The following is a 13,851-nucleotide window of genomic DNA, read 5'->3' as shown; positions in this document are numbered from 1 at the left end:
ATATTTTTTATTGATTTCAGAGAGGAAGGAAGAGGAAGAGAGAGATAGAAACATCAATGATGAGAGAGAATCATTGATCGGCTTCCTCCTGGGTGCCCCCAACTGGGGATGGAGCCTGCAACCCAAGCATGTGCCCTGACCAGTAATTGAACCATGACTTCCTGGTTCATAGGTAGATGCTCAACCACTGAGCAACACTGCCTGGGCTTAACTTAATATATTTTAAGTAATGTAAAAGACATTCAGAAGGGTCAGAGATATAACTCCCACTTTACATTACATTGACAATATAACTCCCACTTTACATTACGTTGACAAAGTATCCCCAAAAGACATTAAGATATGATACTTAATTGACCAAAAAAAGGGGGGGTGGATAAGTTATAATCTTAAATTTTAATTTACATGCTAACTAGTCATTTTATTTTTCTTGATGCAGAACAGTATGCTTTAATTTTAGTATTAGTTTATTTTCCATAGTTCCATGATACAGACATAAGAAAGACTGTTATCCCTAGATTGATTTTTAGAAAGAGAAATGAACTTGCATTTTGGTTTATAAAAAAGCAAGCAATATTTTGCCATAGAAAATATCATATATATAGATATATAATCAATGATTAAAAATTACACAAATATATAATTTTTAAGTTAATGATATTATTTAATTTCAAATAAGTTCAGGTTATCCACTTATAACATCAAATTATACAAATAAATACAAAATAATGCTGTATTTTGGTCTGTATCTACTTGATAAAGGGCTAAATTTAATATCTCTTTGTAGACTAACAGAATATTTATTCATATTATACTGAAACCAAAATGTGGGGTTCAGATCCAAGTTTGTTGTCTCACAAAACCAAGGAATGGATTCATGGACAAAACGGTTAGTGAAAGCAAAGTTTATTGAGAGAAGCAAGTCCTAACAAAGGTGCAGCTGGGATTCCAAGAGAGTAAAAAGCAGGCCAGTGTCCAGAGCTTTTGTTCCATGTTGCAGCCCCTGTAGTTCAGTATCCAAGCTAATTAACGTCTATTAGTCCATGTGTGGGGTCCCATATGGCCATAAGCCAGGTGGGGGGAGAGGGGGACAGGAACCCAGGGAACCAGAGAGAGAAAGAGATAGAGAGGAAAGGAAGAGCCTGTAATTTTCTCTAGGGATAGATACATGCCTTGCTAGTTCCTACCAGTAATTGGTCCTTTCAAAGAATCCTGCCTTAGCAACATCCTTGAGATTAGTTATGTGCCTCACTGCCTTTTGATTGGTTATCTGTAAGCTGCCTGTCTCAGTAACATCTATACAATTTAAAGCTCACCTCTCCTGAACCCCCACCTAGCTGGGTTGCCTTAGCAATTCCATCAGTAGGTTGGGTTCCAGAGTTCTACTTCCTATCCCCATGGTCCCGGTGCCTGACTACCTAGCTTCCTTCTATCACCTAGTTACTATAAAAATATATTGTAATACTACTAATAAAAGCCCATTCAAAACACCAAAAAATTTCACTGCCTTTTTCCTGCTATGTAGGAAGGAAAGTACATGTGTACTCTGCTGAAAGGGAAAATAGTTTAGAAGAATAACATCTGAACACAGAGAAACTGCAAATTTAATAAACCTTACATGCCATTTCCTGCCAAAATATACCAGATGGATGTTTACTCAACTATAGCAACCCAAATTTATGGGTTATGAGGCAAATGGAAACTCAGTGGCCAGGAATCCATTTCTTTTCCTCCCTTTTCTTCTTAAATATAAACTGGTCCCATGTCACTGCTCATAAATCAAAAATACTTTAAATAATGACTGTTCATCTTCATAATACCTGGGAATTATAATTAAAACAACTTTTTATTTTATTTTTATAAATATTTGTCATTCACCAGTATATGTTGATTATTATTATGAACACAAACAAGCAAAACACACACACACACACACACACACACACACACAACAAGCAAAAAGAACCATCACCTCTCTGAATGTCAAAAAGTACTTTGCACAAAGTCTTTTTTCAAGTGATTTTAATTATGCTGTCAAATCCTGCTCCAGTGTCAGGTATATAGAGGCAATCATTCATTGCCTTTGTTACCCAATCCTGAACTATTTATTGGAAAGTGATTCAGTGACCTAACTAGTCTTTTCCTTATGCAAATTAAATAATGAGCTGGGAACTATTCCAACTACTCCTCCCAAAAGAAACAATCCCCAAAGCCTTTAGAATTTAAGATACAGTTGCTGGCCCTTTAAAAGTTAATACAAAATGGTTGAAGTTAAGCAGGCAAGTTCCTTTTTGTCTATTATAGGTTAAACAAGATTTTGTGGGATGACCTAAAATCCTAGTGAAGATAAATTTAGAGGAAACTTGGTGAAATAAATAAAAGCTAGAGATGCCTGGGTTCCTGGTTGGGCTAAATAGTCTTTACCATTTAGATTTCCTTCTTTGATATGCTTAACCTCTCAGTCTTAGTTTTCTTATCTAATAAATGGGAAAAGTTGTTAAGACTAAATAAGACAATCCATGTAAATTAACTGGCACATACGAAATTCTGGTATAAATTTTAGCTATATAACAGTGGTTTTATAAAACTGTTAGAAAAATATGGAGCAATATTGCTCAGCAGACAATTATTTCACGTGTTAAAACCCTTTGTAATTTGATTTTAAAACATATACTAGTATACTGATAAACTCTGTAATAATATTCCTGACTATGCTGTACTGAAGATGAACTCTTACCCTAGTTCCCCAGAAACCAAACAGGAGAGAGATTTTGGCAAGGGGCCTCTGCCCTCCATGAGTTCTTAATCACCATCTGCCTCATGGTCAAGTTCAACTCTTTTAAACTGCAGTCTTGTCTGCCACAATATCTTCAAAATCTATCTGGATCTGACACATAGAAGGTGCTTAATAAATCATTGTAGAGTACATGAATGAATGAATAAACAAATGAGTGAATATGAAAAAAATGAAAGTCTAATTAGCATCTAAATCTTAAAAAAGATTTGTACCTGAGGTAGTGGTCAGATGAGAATTTGGTAGGTTGAAATTAGAAAAATTCAAGCTTCCAAAACTCAAGCAGGAAGAATCTAAACAGCTCAATAGGCCAATAACTATGGAAGAAATTGAAGCAGTCATCAAAAAGCTTCCAGCAAACAAAAGCCCAGGGCCAGATGGGTTCACAGGGGAGTTTTACCAAACATTCAAGGAAGAACTAAACCTATCCTCCTCAGACTATTCCAAAAAATTCAAGAGGAAGGAACACTTCCAAGCTCCTTCTATGAAGCCAGCATCACCCTAATACCAAAACCAGATAAAGACAACACAATGAAGGAGAATTACAGGCCAATATCCCTCATGAACATAGATGCCAAAATCCTCAACAAAATTCTAGCAAATTGGATCCAGCAGTACATCAGAAAGATCATACACCATGACCAAGTAGGATTTAGCCCAGGAATGCAAGGATGGTACAATATCTGCAAATCAATAAACGTGATACATCACATAAACCAATTGAGAGATAAAAATCACATAGTCATATCAATTGATGCAGAAATAGCATTTGACAAAATCCAACACCCTTTCTTGATAAAAACTCTCAACAAGGTGGGAATAGAAGGATCATACCTCAACATAATAAAAGCCATATATGATAAACCCACAGCTAACATCATACTCAATGGGCAAAAACTAAAACCATTTCCCCTAAGAACAGGAACAAGACAGGGATGCCCACTCTCACCACTCCTGTTCGACATGGTACTGGAAGTATTAGCCATTGCAATTAGACAAGAAGAAGAAATAAAAGGCATCCAAATTGGAAAAGAAGAAGTAAAGCTGTCCTTATTTGCAGATGACATGATATTGTACATAAAAAACCCAAAAGACTCCATCAAAAAACTAACAGACTTAATAAATGAATTTGGCAATGTAGCAGGATACAAAATTAACGCCAAAAAGTCTATGGCATTTCTATACAACAATAGTGAACTTATAGAAAGAGAGACTAAAAAAGCAATCCCATTTACCATCGCATCAAAAAAATTAAAATACCTAGGAATAAACTTAACTAAGGAGGTAAAAGACCTATACGCGGAAAACTACAGAACACTGAAAAAAGTGATAGAGGAAGACGTAAACAGATGGAAGAACAAACCATGTTCATGGATTGGTAGAATCAACATCATTAAAATGTCCATACTACCCAAAGCAATCTATAGATTCAATGCACTCCCCATTAAAATACCAGGGGCATATTTCACAGGCCTAGAAAGAACTCTCCAAAAATTCATCTGGAATAAAAAAAGACCCCGAATAGCCACAGCAATCCTGAGAAAGAAGAACAAAGTAGGTGGGATCTCAATACCAGATTTCAAGCTGTATTACAAAGCCACTGTTCTCAAAACAGCCTGGTACTGGCACAAGAACAGACATATAGACCATTGGAATAGAATAGAGAATCCAGATAGTGACCCAAACCACTATGCTCAATTAATATTTGACAAAGGAGGCATGAACATACAATGGAGTCAAGACAGTCTTCAATAAATTGTGTTGGGAAAATTGGACAGATACATGCAAAAAAATGAAACTAGACCACCAACTTACACCATACACAAAAATAAACTCAAAATGGATACAGGACTTAAACAAAGACGGGAAACCATAAAAATACTAGAGGAATCCACAGGCAGAGAAATCTCAGACATATGCCAAAGGAACTTCTTCACCGATACTTCTCCTAGCAATGGAAGCTAAAGAGAAAATAAACAAATGGGACTACAGCAAAATAAAAAGCTTTTGCACAACAAAAGAAACCATCAACAAAACAATAAGAAAGCCCACTGTATGGGAGAACATATTTGCAAATGTTATCACTGATAAAGATTTAATCTCCAACATCTACAGGGAACTTATACAACTTACTAAAGGAAGATAAATGATCCAATAAAAAAAATGGGCAATGGACCTAAGTAGAATCTTTTCGAAAGAAGACAGAAGGAAGGCCAAGAGACACATGAAAACATGCTCAAAGTCACTAATCATCCGAGAGATGCAAATAAAAACAACAATGAGGTACCATCTCACACCTGTCAAAATGGCAATCATCAACAAACAACAAGTGCTGGCGAGGATGCGAAGAAAAAGGAACCCTTGTGCACTGCTGGTGGGAATGCAGACTGGTACAGCCATTGTGGAGAACAGTATGGAGTTTCCTCAAAAAACTAAAAATGGAACTCCCATTTGACCCAGTAATCCCACTTCTAGGAATATATCCCAAGAAACTAGAACACCAGTCAGAAAGGATATATGCACCCCTATGTTCATAGCAGCACAATTCACCATAGCTAAGATTTGGAAACAGCCTAAATGCCCATCAGCAGATGAGTGGATTAGAACTATGGTACATCTACACAATAGAATACTACGCTGCTATAAAAAAGAAGGAATTCTTACCATTTGCAGCAGCATGAATGGACCTGGAGAGCATTATGTTAAGTGAAATAAGCCAGGCAATGAAAGAAAAATACCACATGATCTCACTCATTTATGGAAAATAAAGAACATTATAACCTGATGAACAAAAAGATAGATACAGAGGCAGTGAAGCACCCAACAAACTGTCAAATTACAGTGGGAAGGCTTGGGAGTGTTGGGGAGGAAGGGAAATAGATCAACCAAAGGACTTGTATGCATGCATATAAGCACAGCAATGGACACAAGACACTGGAGGGGTGGGATGAGGGCATTCGACAGAGGGTAGGGGAGGCTGAGGGAAGGTCAGTGGGGGCGAAAAAGGAGTTATATGTACTACTATATGTAATACTTTAAACAATTAAAAAAATAAATTGTGCCAAGAAAAAAAAGATACAGCTTTCCAATATAAAATAAAAAATCCAATTTATGCAAAAAATAATATACTTTTTCTTAAGATTAAAATTTTCTGCCCAAGATTTACCTTTATGTAAATATGGGGTTAAGGACAATACTTAGGTGTTGTAACATAGTCAAGTAACAATTGACTTGTGCAGAGGTTAATTTATTTGAACACGTCATTGTTACTGTCTGTTTACCATAGGGACTAGGAAAAATGTGTCTCTTCCAAGAGCTCAAGGGCCTTCTGACCAGGACTAAGTAACCACCATCCAAGACTTCTGTCTGCCATTCCATTCTTAGGAATAGTGTCCTGAAGAAAGAGCACAATGAGAAAAGGAAAGAAAATAATTTCAAATGAAAAAGTATAAAAGTGTAGTTTTGAGGGACAGACCATTATTGACTAGTACATGGACTAGTAAAAGGAAACAAAATAGACAACAAGTAAAATGATTCACACAATGAAGAATAAAATAAAGTTCTTCATCTGATTTTAATCCATTAAATAGAATATTCTATGATTTATAGCTACCTTGAGTTCTATTCCCAGACCTCCTACTACTGGTAGCATAACTAACCAAGAAATTTATCTGCTGCACTTTGAAATTCATCTCTGTTTGCACTAAGATGGTACTCCAGCCAACCTAGGGAACATGAGCCTCCTTATTGGCTGACTTTAATTTGATGATTCCACATTGGTCTTACCAAATCTTCCACATAATGCAAGGACATCTTTAATGCTTCTGACCAATATTCTCTTCATCTCTCCTTCATTCATGATCAGACTTCATGGTAATATGACAGCTTTCCCAACCTGGAAAAGATGAAACTATGGAGGCATGAAAAAAATCAGTGGTTGTGAGGAATTAAGGTGGGCGGGGCGGGGGGGGGGATATGGGTAAATAGGCAGAAGACAGAGAATATTTTGGGCAATGAAACTAATCTATATGATTCTATAAGGGTGGATGTATGTCATTATACATTTGTTCAAACCCATAGAATGAAGAATACCAAAAGTCAACTCTAATGTAAACTATGGACTCTGGTGATAATGATGTGCCTATTATAACAAATGTAGCACTCTGGTTGGAGATGTTGATAATGGGGGAAGCTATACATGTGTGGAGGCAGAGGTATAACAGAAATTCTGTTCCTTCTGTTCAATTTTTCTGTGAATCTAAAACTGCTTTAAAAATAGTCTATTTCTTTTAAAAAGTACAATATCATACTCCATTTTTATCCATTAGAAATTATCTTTTCTCATTTACCATATATTTCCAGTGTCAGTATTAGTAACCAAAATCATTAGTTTTTAAAATCTGGAGATGAACCAGTTCATGGATAGAACTACTAGATGTCATGGTACAGTAAGTGTATGTATTTACCCTCCTATTCATTTATATCTTCCATTCTAAATCACACTCCTCTATACATTTGAATTACACTAACTAAGATATATGAAATAAATATGTCTTGACACTTTAAGACCTAGTAGTTGAGGGGCAAGTATTCTTTTAAGATGCTCACATTTCTCAGGGTTCTCCAAAGAAGCTGAGTTGGCAGGATGGTAAGCTGGAAATTCTGGCAAGATTTGCTGCTGCACTTCTTGAGTTCCAGGGTAATCTGGAAGCAGAATTTTATCCCCTTAGATGGATGCCTTTTCTCTTAAGACTTGCAAATGATTAGATGAGGCTCACTAACATTATGAAGGGTAATCTACTTTTACTCAAAGTTTACTGATTTAAATATTAATCACATCTCAAAAATAACTTGATAGCAACATCTAGATGGGTGTTTGGCACTATAGTCTAGCCAAGTTAACACATAAAATTAACCTTTAAAGTGCTATCAATTCCTTAGTGGAATCTAGCTTATTTTGTCAGTATCTATCCCATTCTTCAAAAGCTATTGGAATAACCCCTTGCTGAGCCTTTTATCAATTCTTCTCCACTCCTAGACTTTTTTTTTTTATCTCCATTTATGGTATCTCTCTTTTTGGTTAGTACAAATTTGTTTCTACAATGAAGACCCATGTATAATAATTCAAGCCACAAGTCAATAACTATCTTTTGAGTAGTCTCCTTTCTTACCAAGAAAATAAGGCTTTATGTATAATCATGTTAGAATATGCTGTGCTAATAAAGGATCCCCAAAGTTTGGATTTGACAATAGCAAAAGATTTTATATTTTCAACCACAAGTTTACTGGTAGACAGCCACAGCTCTGCTCCACACTGACTTTATTCCAGGATTTGGTTCTCTTTAGAACATTGGAGTTCTTGAAGGAGAAAGCAAGGAGAGATTATTAAACACATACTGACTCTGCCCTATAATGACATCTATCCACAGAGTGAGGACTTATAATCTTCTATAGGAAAGAACTATATGATTCTGGTAAACTACATGTAACCCTAGTCAAAATTTTTGTCTTAGATATAATCTTTAAGGCCTAAGACTCAATTCTTTTGTACTTGACTTTGTATGCTGTTTATCCCCTGGCCCTCAGAGTAAGGGTCTTAAAGCAATTTGGCTTTCCCTACTGGTGCCTTAATTTGGAATAATTGGCCTTTTTGTTGTGGTCTCTTGCTCTTATGTAGTGGATAACAAGTAGTTGGGAAAAGCATGTCACTCAATTATTACTTCCTGTTAAGATTACACCTTCAAAACCACCATAATAACCATTTTCATTTGTAGTCTTTTTAACCCTGGAAATTGCAAATAATGGAAATCTCAGTCAATTGGGATTGCAAGTCACAAGTAGAGAGCAACTCTTAGGACAGAATGATTTTGTTCCATTTCTAACTCTACTTTTTCTCTCAAGATACAGAAAACAGCAAGAAATATGATATCTTTAAAACCTCATTTATCACATGGTCTTCATTGCAAGCAGAAAAATGTGAACAAATATTTCATTGCTGTATGTCAGGAGTCAATCCACTTCCACTCTGTAGCTGGTAGAGCCTGTCTCTCAAACCCATCCCAACTACATTCCACAAAATGTTCTTGATTATTTATAAAACTACACTCTGATTAACCAAATGTTATATCAATTAGAGATTGTTTTCACTCATATATGACAGAAACCTACCTAAAATGTTTTCCAGAAGTCTAAACTGGCATCTGACACATTCATGTAATTAGCCAGAACTAGGAGTCACAAGATATACCTCACTGTAAGATAAGCTAGAAAATTTGGTTTTGACTTGTCATTGGCATTTTAAACACTATCAGAGTTTTCTGTTAATAAGGAGAAAATGAATATTGGGTAGGCAAATAATTGTCCTGTTAAGGTGATCACATTTCTTTAATGAATGTAAATCTCCATAAAATGATTATATGGTTTTAGCATCATGAAGTAGTCATGATAATAATAACAATACATTCCATAAATGGTGCTACTTTTTCGTCCCTATCACTTTCATCATTTTATCTAATCCTTGCAGTGAAGTTGTAAGCATATCTTTATACTACTTTGATAGATGAAAACAAAACAAAACTGAGAATCCTTTAGCTGTTTAATGGCAAAGCCAAGGATGTAAATTATTTTAATGCCATGGTCAATCCTTTCCACTATGCAGTATCTCTTCTCTCTAAATCTTAATGGCTAGAGAAAGAATAGTTTACTAGCAGTTGTGCTAACAGGATCCTTTTAAACAAACAATCTCCATAAAACTCTTTTAATAAGTAAAAATCAAAACTATAAAATGTTAGCAACTCAAACACTTGTCAGAGAATTCAACCATAAAATGATTTTGATTTAGCATTAACTAAATACCCAGTTGAGATATTCAATATTTAAGGAAACGAATTTAAGGGACATATTAACTATCAATTTATTTGGATCCCTTGTGTTTTATTTTCACATGAAAATAGATGATCAAAAAATAATATAACTGGAGAATATTATCTTAGCTCCCTGTAGAAAGGCTATCTTATTTGTAACTTTCACTAAAATCAAGTTACTGTTATAAGAAAAGTTATTATAATACCTTTATCAAAATAAAATCTGTGAAAACAGTGTTTATTTTGTTATCCTTTTTACAAGACTTATATGATAAATGCATAAGATAGGTTTCCAGAGAATGGAAATGTTTAACTATATTTTTTAGTCTTAATCACCAGAAAACTTTGAGTTATATTTAAATGCCCAATTGCTATAACCTATTACATGGGTATGTAATGGCACCGTTGCCAATTTTCATCTTTATAACTTGCTATTTTCTTCAATAGGAGGCACCTACAGTTCTTTTTGAAATTATCATATGTGATGTATACAGCAAAAGTTATAAATGTTGAAAATATTCACACAAATATTTTTATATTTAAAACAGTTTCAATAACACAAACTGTTTAAGATATACTGTTTTTAATGCTTTTTTATGTAAACTTATTTAAAATTTGGTGTACTTTCAATAGTTACATTTACTTTTTTAATTACTTTTTAATTTTCAGTTACAGTTAACATACAATATTATACTAGTTTCAGGTGTACACCCCAGTGATTAGACATTATATAACTTCCTAAGTGATCATCCCAATAAATATTGTACCCATCTGACACCATACACAGTTATTAGAATATTATTGACTATATTCCCAATGCTATATTTTATATTCCCATGACTAGTCTATAACAACCAATTTGTACTTCTTAATCCCTTCAACTTTTTCACCCATCCCTTCAAACCTCCTTCTATCAGCAACTGTCAAAATGTTCTCAGTATCTCTGAGTCTGTTTCTGTTCTGTTTGTTCATTTATTTGTGTTTTAGATTCAATTATTGATAGAAATGTCTTTATTGCCATTTTGTTGTTCATATTTTTATCTTTTTATTTCTTCTTTTTCTTAAAGAAATCTCTTTAACATATCATGTAATACTGGTTTGGTGGTAATAAACTACTTTAGCTTTTTCTTGTCCTTCCATTCTAAATGATAGCTGTGCTAGGTAGAGTAATCTTGGTTGTTGCTCCTTGCTTTTCATCTCTTTGAGCATTTCTTGCCACTCCCTTCTGGTCTGCAAAGGTTCTGTTGAGAAATCAGCAGACAGTCTTATTTGAGCTCCTTTGTACTTTAACTACTTTTCTCCTGCTACTTTTAAGATTCTCTCTAAGTCTTTACCTTTTAAATTTTAATTATGATGTGTCTTGGTGTGGGCCTCCCTGGGATCATCTTATTTTGGACTCTGTGCATTCTAGACTTATATGTCTACTAGTGGCCCGGTGCACAAAATTCATGCAAGGAGGGGGGTTCCCTAAGCCCAGACTGCACCCTCTCCAATTGGGGACCCCTTGGAGGATGTCCAACTGCCACTTTAGGCCCGATCCCACAAGGATCAGGCCAAACCGGCAGTCAGACATCCCTCTCACAATCTGGGACTGTTGGCTCCTAACCACTCACCTGCCTGCCTGCCTGATCGCCCCTAACTGCCTCTGCCTGCCTGCCTGATTTACCCTAACCCTCTGTCTGCCTGCCTGATCACCCCTAACCTCTCTGCCTGACTGCATGATTACCCCTAACTGCCCTCCCTTGCTGGCCTGATCTCACCCCCAACTGCTCTCCCCTGCTGGCCTGATCTTGCCCCCAACAGCCCTCCCCTGCCGACCTGATCTCACCCCCAACTGCCCTTCCCTGCCAGCCTGATCACCCCTAACTTCCTCTGCCTGCCTGATCACCCCTAACTGCCCTCCCCTGCTGGTCTGATCTTACCCCAATGGCCCTCCCCTGCCGACCTGATCTCGCCCCCAACTGCTCTCCCCTGCTGGCGTTATCTTGCCCCCAACGGCCCTCCCCTGCCGGCCTGATCTCGCCCCCAACTTCCCTCCTCTGCTGGCCAATTTGGTTCTGATTGGTTGGTTTCTATGCCAGTCAGCATCAAAAGCTCCAACTTCTAGGCAGCCATTGGCTCCTCACACTTCACCCAGATTTAGTTCTATTGGTCGGTTTCTATGCCAGTCAGCATCTCTGGGCCTATCAATGGGGCCTGATCAGAAAGATGGGGCTGATCAGCAGCCCAGGTAGAGGCCTGGAAAGAAATGGAGGCACGGCTGCTGGCCTGGCCCATAGAGAAGGAGAGAGGCAAGTGCTGATCAACAGCTGCCACACAGGCTATGGATCAGACTCTGCTTCTCTCTTCAGGCCTCTCTCTGGGCCTTATTCGCAGCCCCCTCAGCAGTCAGTGCTGGTCAACACAGCAACCCAGCACTTACTGCAGGGCTGACCTCTGGTTGGTCGAGCCTCTGGTCATGATGGACCCAAGGTTTTTATATATTAGGATTTTCTTCACAATGTTAGGCAAATTTTCTGGTATTATTCTTTCAAGTAGGTTTTTAATTTCTTGCTCTCTTTCTTTTCCTTTCAGCACCCCCGTGATGTAAATGTTGTAGCACTTGAAGTTGTCCCAAAGGCTCCTTACACTATCCGCATTTTATTTTATTCTTTTTTATTTCTGTTCTGATTGTGTTTTTGCTTCCTTATATTCTAAATCACTGATTTGATTTTTGGCTGCATCTACACTGTTATTGATTCCCTGTAAATTATTCTTCATTTCAGTTAGTGTAGCCTTCATTTCTGGCTGGTTCTTCTTTTATGATTGCCTTTTTATGCTGTTGAAATTCTCACTAAGTTCATTGAGCATCCTTATAAACACTGCTTTGAACCTTGAATCTAATAAATTGCTTATCTCCATTTTATTCAGTTCTTTTTCGGGAGTTTTGTTCTGTTCTTTCATTTGAGAAATATTTTTGTCTTATATTTTGGCAGCTTCCCTATGTTTGTTTCTATGTTTTAGGTAGAGCAACTACATCTCCTGAGCTTGATAGAGTAACCTTATGTAAGTGTTCGGTGAGTCCCAGTGGCACAGCCTCTCCAATCAACCAAGCTGTGCACTCCAGGTGCACATCTCTTGTCTGGGCTGTGTACACCCTCCTGTTGCCATTGAGTCTTGATTGCTGTTGGCACATGGGAGGGATTTACCTATTGGCCAATTAGCTGCATGGATTGGCTGTGATCAAAAACCACTGTGGAGGATCAGATGTGTAGGGGCCCACCCCACAGAGTAGGACTTACTTCAGTGGGGCTCTGGTGCCCACTGAGTTCGCCCCTTGAGTGTGTCACTTGTGGAGGTGGAAATATAAACAGTGCTTTCCAGCTGACTCATCACCTTTTTAAGGAAACTTCACTAGAAACCCACCCAGAAATTTCCACCTTCATCTAACTGAACAAATTAGATGTCTAATTGGGTGTTACATGAAGCCTAATACACATCTATCAAAGTAAGTCACTAGATTATAACCAAAAACTATAAATTAAGAAATAGAATATTTATACAGCATATGAAAATATGCAGTTAAATTCAAGAAAAAAAATGAATTGCAAATGATTTTTTTTCTGGAGAATGGAATAGTATTATGGAAGGAAAACAGGGAGAGATGTGGAAGGACTTTTCTTGCCCTCATAAATCTTACAGCACTATATAACCCATTAAAATATGTGCATATATACTTTGATAAAAAGCAAAATAAAAAGCATATCTATTGCTTACCTCCACTATCATACTAGCTTTTACTGTAGACCTTGTAAAAATGGACCCTATGCTTAGAATTTCATCATTATATAAGTGCAACAAGAGTTTGTCCTCTAAACAGCTGCAGAAAGGCCTCCTTCTTTAATTACATAGTATTTATCTTATAAATAATCTTATTAATTTAAACTTTGAAGTATTTAAAAAATTATATCTTTACTGATTCTTATGCCACTTATATAAGACTAGGAGCCCGGTGCATGAAATTCGTGCACTGGGGGGGGGGGGTCCTTCAGCCCAGTCTGCCCCGTCTCACATACTGGGAGTGCTTAGGGGATGTCCTACTGAGGTGACCGGACTGATCAGGGGAAGGCACCAGCCCCATCACCCCGCTCCTACAGCCACTGCCAGTCACCGCAGCCACCAAGGTGTTTTCATCAACACGGACTCCAGTCCCTT

This window comes from Plecotus auritus, assembly GCF_963455305.1.
Source record: "Plecotus auritus genome assembly, chromosome: 7".
Taxonomy (NCBI): domain Eukaryota; kingdom Metazoa; phylum Chordata; class Mammalia; order Chiroptera; family Vespertilionidae; genus Plecotus; species Plecotus auritus.
The sequence above is the reverse complement of the archived record's forward strand: the minus strand, read 5'-3'. Positions refer to the sequence as shown.